At 41.0% G+C, this 13809-nt stretch overlaps 1 protein-coding gene across 6 annotated transcripts in view; it reads left to right on the forward strand.

Annotated features, from left to right (window-relative positions):
* Positions 1-2154: 2154 nt before the first annotated feature.
* The window catches only part of ZBTB44 (zinc finger and BTB domain containing 44), a 32383-nt gene continuing 20728 nt past the window's right edge, over positions 2155-13809 (forward strand). The window contains exon 1 of one of the 6 annotated variants that reach the window (XM_036448945.2): positions 2155-2660. The gene's annotated coding sequence lies outside the window, so the exon portion shown is untranslated. The remainder of the gene's footprint in view (positions 2661-13809) is intronic. The other 5 variants (XM_036448946.2, XR_004989969.2, XR_004989968.2 and 2 more) reach the window with 5 other exon arrangements.

A 13809-nucleotide genomic window follows, 5' to 3' on the forward strand; every position in this document is an offset into this window, starting at 1 on the left:
AAATTAGGCGTTTCTAGTTTTTATTCCTAAAGTGTTGTTTTTTTTGTTGTTGTTTTAATATAACCACTGAGCCAAACCAGTTTTGGCCCTAAAGTGTTTTTGATGGTTACAATGAGGGTGCTAGGGTGTTTGGCTGCTGCGTCTCAAGGAGGAGATGAAGATATTACCAAGAAAAATCCACTCTACTTAAGTGGAGGTTAGCTCACCTTGCACAAGGCAATTTGAAGAGGAGTGAGTCTGTTTTAAAAAACTGGAGGCGTGGGAAAATAAAATATGCAAATACAGAGCCCCAAGGCCTGGGCCCCCTCCACCTCCAGGCACCCAGCGGCAGGTTTGTCAGGGACCAAAACAGAATATTGGGGACTACTATGAGGTATAAGAAATATGAATCACGCCCTGTAACAGATTGTGTTGTTCTGAGTAGAGAAAGCACATTATAACCTGGATGGCAGCTGTACTCCCCCAGGACCTGGGAGTCAACCTTGGAGTGTGGTCCATTATCACATCATCACAGATTAACATCCTGTTACCCAAACAATGTAATCTGTAACCATTATACCCAGTTTTATTGTTTTTGCCTACTTCCCCATGCCTGTAATATCCATTTTGCATACTCATTCTTTTTTAAAATATATATTTTATTGATTTTTACAGAGAGGAAGGAAGAGGGATAGAGAGCTAGAAACATTGACCAGCTGCCTCCAGCACACCCCCCACTGGGGATGTGCCCACAACCAATGTACATGCCCTTCACCGGAACCAAACCTGGGACCTTTCAGTCCATAGACCGAAGCTCTATCCACTGAACCAAACCTGTTTGGCTACTCATTCTTATTTCTTTTGCCTACTTCCCTATGTAATCTTTATCCTACCCCGTATAAGCAGCTGACTTAGGGGGTGAGGGGAGGGCAGCTTTTCATCAATGACCCACAGCTCTCACATACTGCTAGCATTGGAATAAACACTCCTATGATTGACCCCCTGCTTAATTGGCTCAGGTAGTGACAGGCAGCTGGGACTCTGGTTGTGGCCTTTCAGGCTGGCTTCTGGGGGCGTTTCTCTGCTGTCTTACCACCAGGTCTTGCTCCCAAGCCCACGCCTACCGGCCTTGGGGAGCTAAGACTTCAGGTCCTGGGGGTTTTAACACTTTCCAGTTGACCAGGAATTCTAAAACTTCCTCAAGCAGTATACCTGCCACTTCGGGGTGTCCTGCACACTCCATCCGTGGAAAGAAGGCCAGGAAAGTTATGGTATAACAAAGTGAGACTAAAGGTCGTAGAAAGAACAGGCGAGTCTTTTTTTTTAATTTTTTATTTGAACAGGCGAGTCTTTGCAGCAGTTCTACATGCTCTGGGTTAGGGGAAAAGACAGACTTGGGATTCGAATCCCATGTTTCGCCAGGATGTGGGAAACGCCAGAGCAATCTCGTGTAATTGAAAGAATACCAGGGGGCTGCAAAGGAAGTGCGGGACGGGGTATGCGGGGCCAGGTCAACTGTCTGCAAAGGAAGCGGAGCCCTCCCTTGTCTGAGGCTACCTCTGGGCAGGCCACGGTTCCTAAGTGTGAGGGTGGGCGGATTACCAGCTAACCGCCTTCACCGAAAGGGCCTGGGGTGTTCCGGTTTCAGGCCCGCCCGCTACTGAAATCAGCCATAGAAACCACTTGAGAAAACAGTTCTTTCGTTCTTAGTTCCAATGAGGTGTAAAAAAAAAAATAAAAAAAAAATGCAAGAAGCATGAACCGTGCCCAGAAAATGCTGCTGCCAGTGCAATCGGGGAGCGATCTAGGAGACAGCTGGAGGAAGATAAACTGGGCAGCCAAGGCGCGTGCAGCATGTCATGAAAACTGCACGTGTGTGCGCGCACACACACGCCACGGTGTGCAACGTCAATGCCGAAACGGAAAGCGTGCAAGCGGCCGAGTCGCCCGCAGTTCAGGTCTCAGAAACCGAGAGCCGCTGCTTCTGCGCTTGCGCCGAAACTGCGCTTCGCCCCGCCCCCTTAGAGCCCCGCCCCCGAGCCCGCTAGCCCCGCCTACCTCCCCTCCTCTTCCCAGCCCCGCCGGCGCCCGCGCATTGCATTGTGGGACACAAACAAAGTGCCCCCAAACAGGCTGGAGTGAGCGCAACGGCAACGGCGGCGGCGCCGTCCCGCACGCGCGCTCGGCGGCGGCGGCGGCGGCGGCTCCCTCCCAACCTCCCCTTCCCCTCCCCTCGTTCCCTTTCCCCTTCCCTCCTCCTCCTCCCCCCCCACCCCCACGCCCGGAAAACGCGAGCCGTCGCCGCGCTGCCTTCACACCGCCGCCTGCCCGCCTTCGGCCAACCGCCCCCAACGGCCGTCCCCTCTCGCTGCTCCTCCCCTTCGGCTCCTCGGGAGCATCGCGGGCTCCGGCCTCCCGCCGCTCCGCGCGCTTCCCCCGCTCGCGGGCACGTTGTTGCTGCCAGGCGCCATGCCCCGGCCGCGGGCTGCTCGCGGGCCTAGGCGCGGCGGCCCGAGATAGGGGCCCCCGTCCCCCGGGGGAGGAGAGAGGCTCGGGCCGCGCGCTCCGCCCCCTCCCCCCGGGCTGTCGCCGCCGCCGCCGCCGCCGCCGCCTCGCTGCCCCAGCTGGCGGGGAGGAGGAGGAGGAGCACCAGGCCTCGGTCCCCGCACCGCCGCCCGCAGGTAATGGGGAGCGGAGGGGAGGGGAGGGGAGGAGGGGGCGAACCTCGGCCAGCCGCCGCTCGTTGCCTGCGCGCCCTCGAGGGCCCCTGCTCAGGGGCTGACAACTGCGCGTTCCCCCCCATCTGGGCGCTAGACGGAAAGGAAAGCCTTGGGCTGGTCACCCTTATCTGCGTGAGAGACACCCCACAGGGTCCCCCCCCTCTCCCCCCTCCCTCCAATGGTATTTAATCCTTCGGGGAGGAGACTGGCCCCTCTTGCCGGCGCTGCACGTCATTAGGGTGCCAGTTGCCCGATACCCTAATCCGGAGGAGGCTGAGGGGTTCCCTCCTCTCACCTGGGCGACCCGGGGAGCCCCCAGACCTGATTGCCTTTATTCCCTCTGCTCCCTGGCTGCGTTTTCTCTAGAGCTGGGAAGGAAAAGGAATGGCACGTCTTAGGAAAATCAAAATCAAAATGCAATCACTTCTTTTCCTTCTCTACCTGAGGATCTCTCAGCAGCTGGTCGTTTTCTGCTGGCCTAACGAGAAAAGGGGGTTAACCTGAATGATAATTACGTTAGAACTAAGGAGAGGAAATCATGTCTTTCTGAGTTAAATGAATCGTAATTAACCAGGTTAACAACCCAATAATTGTGTACCTTCTTGGAACTTACAACAATGAAGGCAAAAATTTTCAACATATAGGTAGGTAACTAGATCTGTTGGCGGTTGGGGGGGAAGGGGGAAATCTCTAAGTTTCACTTATTTTCTGACTAGGCTAATACCAAAAGCAAACTTCACAGTTTGGTGACAAGTAGTTTGCATAGGTAGAGATTTTTATGGTTTTCCTATGGCTTGTTGACGGTTTTCCGTTGGAATTATTGGATAAAGCAAATATTTAAATCTTCATTTCCCCCCATTACTTCACATCAACTGCCACTGGATATTTAATTTTACCTAAAGTTGTTTCTTAATATGGGTTGTGAAAATAATGCTTTTATGTAGTCTTGTAATTTGGAGTGATTGCATTCATTCATTATGAGAACCAGATGAACTTATTTTACGCAGCGCTGCTAGCTAGGCATTTTACATACGTGATCTTACTTAATTCTCAGGACAACCCAACAATTTAGATATTGTTACTTGAGTTTTATAGATGAGACAAAATTAAGTGATATTAAGTAATTTGCCTTAGGCCACACGACTAGTTAAATAATAGAGGTGAGATTTGTGGCCAGATAGAATTCCAGTGTAGGTGTATTTTCTACTGTACCTCAGATGGGTACACTTGTTAAAAACTTGATTATGAAAAATTTCAGTCTTAAGGAAGTTGAGGAAAAAAATACAATGAACACTTTATTACCAAATTAATATTGTTCCCCCTCTTCTCCCTTTTTGTGTGTCTCGCATGTGCTACTATTTGAGAACAAGTTGCAAACATCTTGAAATGCAAATATTCCAGTATGCGTGTCCTAAAAATAGACACCTTTTCCTACTAACCCCAATTATCAACATATATAAATTTCCTTATTGAGCCAAAGTCTCTTTGGGAATCCCCCTAAAGCCATAGCTATATCCAATCAAGCTTCATGCATTGCATTTGGTGATTGTCTTTTTTAAAAGGCTAGCCTGACAGCTGATCAAACAAACTGTTTTATAGAATGCTCCCCCATTCAGACTTGTTGCCTCATACTATTATGCAATTTATTCCTCTGTCCCTCTGAATTTTCTGTGGCTGGAAGTTAGGTCTAAAGAAAAGCTTGATTAGCTTCAAGTTAAACTTTTCTCTGGCAACAAAATTTAATAGGTGGTGCTATGCACTTGTGATTGCACCTGGAGGAGGTGCATCCTATCGGTTTGCCATGCTATCAGTGATGCTAAGTGTGACCACTTGATTAAAGGACTACAGATCTATTACAGAGGTGTAGTTTACCTGTTTGTGATTTGTGTGTAATCCCGAGGTAGTACTTAGCACTGCTTTTGGTAAGAGAAAGGGTATCTTTTTAAGAAGTCCACTGGGAAAATGGAGATTGCTTGTGCTTTGGACCCATTCACTTGCATTCTGTCTTTAATCTTAGTAAAAATAGACTGTCCAAGATGCAAGTAATAAAATAAAAAAAAGGCCACAAATAAGAACATAGGTATGTATGCAGCTATACCCTTTGTGGTAGATTGAATGGACTAAATATTATGAAGGTGATGTTTACTAACTTTTGTTGAGCTCTTACAAAAAGCCAGCACTGTGCTAAACATTTTTACACATATGATTTAAATCTCTCACTGAAAGATAAATAAATCTCATATTGACCCATTCATATGCTGCTAGTATCTTTTTTAGCAAGTCAGGAGCATGCTCAATATCCAGGTTTCAATCTAAAGTCTGTTGGTCTTCAGGGCTGGAGCTTAACCACTTTGCTATAGCTGACAACTAAGTGTAACACGTGATAAAAGTGAATATATTCTCATTCACCACGACTGGTTTTTGTCCTGTAGCAACACTGGAAATTGCCTGCCCAAGAGCCCCACGTGCTTTGTCATGTCTATTATAGCAGACCTTGCTTCAAAAACTGCATTTAGAGAGCACTTTAGTAGGCATTTGAAGAGTAGATAAAACATCAGCAATCGAGATGGATTAATAGTTAGATATATGAATGATAAAACAAGTATGTATAGTAGAACGTTATTGGTAGAATCTAGGTCTGGCTGTTTAGGCACTAACTTGTAAATTTATTTAAATTTGCTGTATCTGAAAGTTTGCATAATAAAATGTAAGAGTGGTTGAAAATATATTCTTCATTGACAGTTGTATAAAAACCAATAACATGCTATATCCTCTATGTTGACAGTGGTCTTCTTAAACTTTGAGTAAGTGTTCCTGGCCTTGAAAAGATACAACTGTTTTGTCACTGAAAATGGCAAAGCATCAAAGACTATTGCAAAGAGGCTTCCTGTATTAGTTAGAGGGTTCTTAAGTAGTTAAGAGTCCTTCCGATTATAATTTTAAAATATTTTTATAAATATTACATATATTGTGTTTCCCTGACATTTTATGGTATTTTCTAGGCTGCTATTGAGCATGCTCTTTATATAAGCTTTATCGGCTGTTTTTACTTTAAATCTACCATATTCATGACTGAAATAGTTTTTTATATACTTCAGAATGACTGCTTGAAATTTATTAAGCCAAAAGATACATTAGTTTTTCTTTGTTGTTGTTGTTAATATATTTTTATTGATATCAGAGAGGATGGAAGAGGGAGCTTGACCGGAATCAAACCTGGGGCCTTTCGGTTCATAGGCCAAACCAGCTAGGGCTGTTTTTTTTTTGTTTGTTTTTTAATTTGTTGGGGTGACATTGTGTTTTTTTTTTTGTTGTTCTTTATATTAGAAGTACTTCACCCCATTTTAGGCAGTGAGATGGAAATCTATTTTCTTAATCACCAGATCTAAAATAATGATTATATATGTGCTTTTAAAAATAGAAAGATAAGTTAGATTTATATTATACTCCTGCTTGAAGGGCACATTGAGTATTGCATTAATTTCTTCACTAACATTATTATTGGTGCCAAGGGTGACCTTAGCCAGCACATTTTTACATAACTGATCCAGGAATAAATCACTGACTTATATCATAATCATATTTCACATTGATAATTCTGTCTTATAAGAGTGAAAATTGGTGGATGAAACTTAATAGCTTACTCTTCTTGGAGAACGTCTTCCTTGTCTCCACATGGAATGTTTTTCCATTTTAATAATTTTCTTGTATACCTTTAGAAAATACCTTAAAATAGAATTGGATACCCAGTCAGTTTGTAATTTTGATAGTCTTAAATCGCTGTCTTTCTACAGGTATTAAATGGTCTATTTCTTTATGTTGATGTGATTTGCTATTCATTTGGTTTTGACAGTTCTGATGCATTCAACTATAAACATCTTGGGTTTAACATATAACCAAGACCATGAATCTCTGGATTTTGTAGAACTTTAACCCTCAGCTTCTGAAGCAATTTAAGACAATTTTTTAAAAATGATTTTCTCTTTAATTCAGTTCTTAACCTGCTAAGTATTTGAGCCTAGCTTTCTCTTAGTAAGTAAGCATATTCAATATTACCCACTATTCAGTATTTTATTTGTGCTCCTTGATAAAATTAGGAAATTCTTTAGTCCTAACAAAGAAAACAAAAGGGTTTTCAGAGACTCAGACATACTTTACTTCCATTTCATTTTCCTCTTTTACTGGTGATTACTGGTTGTGTATGTATTTTCATCCACTTTTACCTTTTCTTCATTTTTAACAGGTTGACTCTCTGGGTTCTACTTTTTCCTTGGTTCTTTGCTTTGGATTTTCCAACACTGCTCATTTTCTTTTTGTGACTTCCCATTACTGAATGAGGACAGTTTCTTTTGTCTTTGGTGTATTTTATGTGCAATATAAAACTACAAACATACTTCTATGAGAAGTTTTTCTATTTATAGGAATCACTGCCTGTTTCTGATTTTATTTAATATGTAAAATAATTTTTTTAAAAATGACTGGTACATATAAAGTACAATGTAAGTACTATTAATGATTACTATAATTTTTTTTGAAATTGATACAAAGTCCCTGCTTTTGTTTTTGACACTTTATTGAGATAGAACTTAAAAACCATAGATTATTGCCACTACACATTTGTGGTCTTCAGTTTCAATTGGGTTTTCAGTGCCTCCTAGCCATCCTTAATTTCCTTGTCTCCACACATATTTCTCATGTTTTATTTTCCTCAAAATTCTACTTTATTTTCAGTCATCTACCTCTACCTCTAATTTCAAAGAGAAATAAAAGGCAACACTGTCAGACAAGAACTCCTATTGCTTCTTACCACCCATCTTTAAGCCTAACTAACTACACACTTCCTTTTCTTTTTTCCTTATCCTGGATCTCCTGTTTAAGGCCAGGCCATTCACTGGGCACTGAATCCAATTCCTTTCCATCTGCCCAGAGAGTTATGCTGTTATCACCTTTACAATTTCTTCTTCTCTCAATCTGTTTCCAACAACAATCAAAACATTCTCTGTATACTTTACCACAATTTTAAAAAACTTTAGGTTAAGGGGAATTGTCTAGTTACTCCCCATTTTATAAAAATACCAATACCTTCCCTCAAGCCCTTATTTTCCTCCAGCTAACCTCTTGCTCTATCTTTAGAACCAAACTTCTTAAGATTGAATTGTCTATACTCACAATTTTCACTTCCTCATTTCTGCAGACTGTTTATCTTTGTCTATCGCCATCGCAATCTAGCATCAAACTAGGCCACCTCTTCCTTATGTGCTATTATAAGGTCATCAGTGACTCCTGTGGCTAAATTAAATAGACTTTGGTCTATATCTTATTTGACCTTTCAGTAGCATTTGACACTGTCAACCACTCCTCTTTGGTTTTGAAACGTTCTACCGGGTCTTTCTGTATATCTTTCCCAGGTTTTCCTTATGCTGCCCTATCCCCTCCCCCTTTTTTCCTTGGTCAGTCTGCTGAAGGTTTATCTATTTTGCTTATCTCTCAAGAGAAACACGTTTTTGCTTTACTTTTTTTCTGTGGCTTGTCTACTTTCTGTTTCATTTATGTTTGATTTATGTTTGTACTTAATTTCCTTCTCTTTATTTTAGGTTTCTCTTGGTATTTGTAGTTTTTTAAGATAAAAGAGTAGACCACTACTTGTTCTAATAAAATTTGATTTGTGAAAACAGGAAGTAGATTGGGCCATTGATTTTTTTTTTTGTAGTGAAATAAAATTTACTACCTTAATCATTCTTTTTTTAAACATTTTTTTTTTTTTTTATTTCAGGGGGGCCGGGGGGGAGAGAGAGAGAAAGACAGACATCAATGATGAGAGAATCGTTGATCAGCTGCCTCCTGCATGTGCCCTTGGCCTGAATCAAACCTGGGACTCATTAATCCACAGGTGGATGCTCTATCCACTGAGCCAAACTGGCTGTTGGCTTACCGGTAACCATTCTTAAGTGTACAGTTCAGTAACATAAAGCAGTGTTTTTCAACCTTTTTTGGGCAAAGGCACACTTGTTTCATGAAAAAAATCACGAGGCACACCACCATTAGAAAATGTTAAAAAATTTAACTCTGTGCTTATATTGACTATATATAAAGTAATTCTCTTGAATAGGAATCAAATAAACACAAAGAAAGTATTTTATAATTACTTTATTATGAAATATTAAATAAACAAAATAGTGAAAAATTATAAAATTCTTGTCTGCACCTACGGCACACTAGGCAACATCTAGTGTGCCGCGGAACAGCGGTTGAAAAACGCTGGCATAAAGTATGTTTCCTTTGTTAAGTAACTATCACCATTATACATTTCTAGAACTTTTCATCTTGCAAAACTATACTTTACCCATTAAGCAATAATCAGTCTTACTTTCTCCAAGCCCCTGACAACCACCTTCCTACTTTCTGTCTATAAATTTGACTGCCCTAGAGGTGTCATATAATTAGAATCAGACAATATTTGTCTTTTCATGTCTGGTTTATTTCAACATGTTCTCGAGATTTGTGCATATCACAGTGCATATCAAAATTTACTTTTAAGGCTAAACAATATTCCATTGTATGTATATACCATATTTTGTTTATCCATTTATCAGTGGCTATTGTGAGTAATGCTCCTGTGTTCATTTGTGTATAAATAGACATTTATATGCCTACTTTCAATTCTTTGGTACATATACCCACAAATAGAATTGTTGGATCATGTTATTGGTTTCATTAAGTAATTGTTTCACTGATTTTTCTTAACCTGGAGGTAAATCTCAGTCTCTTCTCAAAGCTCTAAACTAGAAAAAACTTTATGTAGTAAAATAGGTGATATCTTTATTTGATTAGAAAATAGCTAGTTATAAAAGTAAATAGTTTTTTTATAACTCAAATATAGTAACCCATTTGAAAATTCTTCCTGAGAACTTAAACGCTTAAGGAGAACCCTTGGGAAATAAACCATCATCAGATAAAGATCGTATACATTTTTGTTAGTGTTCAGCGTGAGTAAAACATGTTCTCAAAAATGAGTATTCAAGTGAATCCATTCTAAAAACTGTTATTCTTTTCAAGAAAAACATAAGAGATATTTTGTTCTTGTTTAGATTGACAGCAGAGAACAAATTTTAAAATATTTGGCACTGAAATATTTTATTGCTGTGGCTGGGATTTCCAGTACTATCTTATATAATAATAAAGGAACGTGCAAATTGACCATCACGCTGTCACAAATATGGTGGAGCCCATATCCAATAATTGACTGTCGCGCCCTCAAAGATGGCGGCGTCCAGTCCCCTTAGCTCCCCTGGGCTGCAGGAACACAGCACGCTGGGCCTACCCCCAGTGGGCCCAGCTGCTCCGTGCACCTGCCTCCGGGGTCCCGCTTCCCCTCAGCCACCCAGGGCCAGCCCAAGGTGCAGGCAAGCCTTGGATGATTGCTGCCCAGGGCCAGAGAGGCTTGCGCTTCCGGCAGGGGCCTCCCTCCCCTGAGGGCTCCTGGACTGTGAGAGGGGGCAGGCCAGGCTGAGGGATCCCCTTATCCCCCCTTCCCATCCCCTCCCCACCAGTGCATGAATTTTCATATGCATTGGACCTCTAGTGTTGAATAAGAATGGTGAAAGTGTACATCCCTGACTTCCTGCTTTTAAAGAGAAACACTTTTAATTTTTCCCATTGAATTTGATGTTAACTAGGGTTTATCATATATGGTTTTTATTATGTTGAGGTATGTCCCTTCTATTCCCACTTTGCTGAGAGTTTTGTTTTTTTTTTATCATAAACTAAAGGCCCAGTGCACAAAATTGGTGCACTGGTAGGGTCCCTAGCAGCTGCTTTCTGGGGCCTCCCTCACTTCCCTGGCCTGCCCTGTCCCTTGGATGAACTCCCAGTCAAGGGGACAATTTGCAAGCTATGCTTTTATTATGTAGGACTAGAGGCCTGGTGCATAAAACTTGTGCACTGGGACCCCTTCAGCCTGGCCTGCACCCCCTCACAGCCTGGGACCCTTCACTCCTTACTGCCTGCCTGCTCTCTGCTCCTTACTACTTGGCTCGCTGCTCCTTAGTGCTGCCAGGGAGGCAGGAGAAGCTCCCATCACCACTGCTGCACTTGCCAGCTGTGAGCCCGGCTTCTGCTGAGGGGTGATCCCCCTGTGGGAGCACACTGACCACCAGGGGGCAGCTCCTGCAGTGAGCGTCTGCTCCCTGATGGTCAGTGCACATCATAGCAACCAGTCATTCTGGTCATTCCACCATAATGGTCGATTAGGCTTTTATTATATAGATGGGTGCTGGACTTTGTTAATTGCTCTTTCTGCATCTATTGATATGGTCATATGATTTTTATCTTTCATTTTGTTTATGCATTGTATCATGTTAGAAAATGTGTTTTTTAGCTGAAACTAGTTTGGCTCAGTGGATAGAGCTTTGGTCTGCAGACTCAAGGGTCCCGGGTTTGATTCCAGTCAAGGGCATGTACCTTGGTTTCGGGCACATCCCCAGTGTGGGGTGTGCAGGAGGCAAATGATTGATGTTTCCCGCTTGTTGATGTTTCTAACTCAGTGTTTTTCAACCTTTTTTGGGCAAAGGCACACTTGTTTCATGAAAAAAATCACGAGGCACACCACCATTAGAAAATGTTAAAAAATTTAACTCTGTGCCTATATTGACTATATATAAAGTAATTATCTTGAATAGGAATCAAATAAACACAAAGAAAGTATTTTATAATTACTTTATTATGAAATATTAAGTAAACAAAATAGTGAAAAATTATAAAATTCTTGTCTTGTCTGCACCTATGGCACACCAGGCAACATCTCGCGGCACACTAGTGTGCCACGGAACAGCGGTTGAAAAACGCTGTTCTAACTCTCTATTCCTCTCCCTTCCTCTCTGCAAAAAGTCAATAAAATATATTTTTTAAATGTGTTTTAAAAAAATATGTTAACATGTAATGGGGCTTATTTTCTAATAAAAATTTGTTTTTACAATTTTACATTTTAATTCTTAGTAGACATGGGTGACATAATCAAAAGCTGTTTAGATTCTCAGTAAGTTTTAAGAGTCTAAAGGGGCCCTGAGGTAAAGAGTTTGAAATCTTGCCATCTAGTGCTGAAGCTCCTCAAACCACATAGGTACTTTAAAGTTTCTCCATTTCACCATTTTTCTTGTCATTTACTGATTACCTTCCTATATTGCAGGATGTGTTGTGGGCATTTCAGAATCATTCATACTATTCAATTATTTTTAAAAAATGTATATTTTTATTGATTTCAGAGAGGAAAGAAGAGAGAGATACAGAAACATCAGTGGTGAGAGAGAATCATTGATCATCTGCCTCCTGCACGCCTCCCAGTGGGGATTGAGCCCACAACCCGGGCATGTGTCCTTGACCAGAATCAAACCTGGGACCTTTCAGTTCTCATGCTGACGCTCTATCCACTGAGCAAAACCAGTTAGGGCCTATTCAATGATTTATTCCATTCATAGGGGCAGCATGCTTTCTCATTCTTTACTAATATATTTAGCTCTGCATTTTATCTTAACCTTAATTACATACCTCTCTGTTTAACACTTGCAGCATTCTTATAATTTTTGTGCTTATTGATTATGCTGGATTTAATAATATTTATAACCACCTCATAACTAAGCACAGAGAGCAGACTCTAGTGAAGATTAGAGAGCAAAGACTAAATGATCTTGGAAGAGCATTGTCAGTCATCTCTTGGAAGTGGACATAATCAGTCTCTTGTCTGCCGGAGGACTTTGATTTGTCAGTAAACAATCATATGTAGGGATGTATCAAATCTTTCTAAATTTGGCTGGGAAGGGAGAGTAGCGAAGGGAAGATTTCCAGGTTTTGAAAGGAGGTGGGAGGTGGGGAATCAAAAATGAGCACCAGATTTTAAGCTCTGGGTGGCTGGGTAGTTGAAAACCATTAAGAGAATTAGAAATTTTGCAGTGGAGTATCAGTTGAGAAAAGGAATTTGAGTTGATTTTCAGATGGTTAATTTGAAAGTTTGCAAACATTCAGATGGAATTGTCTAGCACTCCAGCTAGTCACTAGAGGCCCAGAATTAAAAGTTCAGGAAAGATGATGGGGTTAGAGATTCTAGATGAATACAGCCAGAGGTGACGATAGAGTCCGAGATCTGTCTATAAGCATATTTCATCTATTCCTCATTACTGTATCATGTTCTTATGTGTTATTATATGCTAGACACTGGGCACGTTCCATATACAGACTCTTCCTGGCTTATAAGGCTGACTTAATTTTTTTTTTTTTTTTATGGTGGTGTGACCGAAATACGTATTCAGTAGAAACCGTACTTTGAATTTTGATCATGCTAGTGATATGCAGTATATACTCATGATTTGCTTTTCCTAGGTGGTTAAAGTTCTGGCCCAACAGTAATTTTTTTCCAATATCATTTTGTAAAATTTTCCTGACTTTCTGTCAGTTTGACAATTTAGAAATGTGTTTACTGTAGCGAGTCATAACTTTTCCCACCCAAATCTATTTTTATTTGAATAAAAGCAGCTTGTCATTTCCAGAATAGTTGATTATTAGTTTGAATAGACATTCTAGAAATAATAAGATAACTTTTATTGTGATAAGAGCAATTGTTTCTATATGGAAACAGAATTGTATTTGCACTATTATCAAATAAATCAGTGGGAAGAATGCTTGTCGTAATTTAGTGGGAGTACTGGCTCCAGATCCTATTTTTAACTAATTTTTGAACAAAGCAGTGGGTTCCAAGAATCAAATAACCTGGGCTTTCCTCCCATCTTCCATGAAGTTAATGACTTGGTTAACTTTTCTTGGCTCTTTATAGCACAGTATCTAATACCTGATAAATGTTGCACTAAACTTCTCTTAAACTACAAAATTCAAGTCCTTTCATTCTATTTCTGAGGGGTGTTTCCAGTTGCAGAAGAAATTGCCTCTTTATAGTCTTTTCTTCTATCCTTTATCTCTTTAACCTCTAAGAGTGTGTTGAAGCTGTGAATAGTAATGTCTATTGTATAAGAGAATAAACAATCGCAGAGGCTTACCTCACAGTCTGACACACAGTTCCTCTGGAGCTACTAAATACAGTATTGACTATCCACACAATGTTTTC

Source organism: Pipistrellus kuhlii, unplaced genomic scaffold (assembly GCF_014108245.1).
Source record: "Pipistrellus kuhlii isolate mPipKuh1 unplaced genomic scaffold, mPipKuh1.p scaffold_m20_p_20, whole genome shotgun sequence".
Classification (NCBI taxonomy): domain Eukaryota; kingdom Metazoa; phylum Chordata; class Mammalia; order Chiroptera; family Vespertilionidae; genus Pipistrellus; species Pipistrellus kuhlii.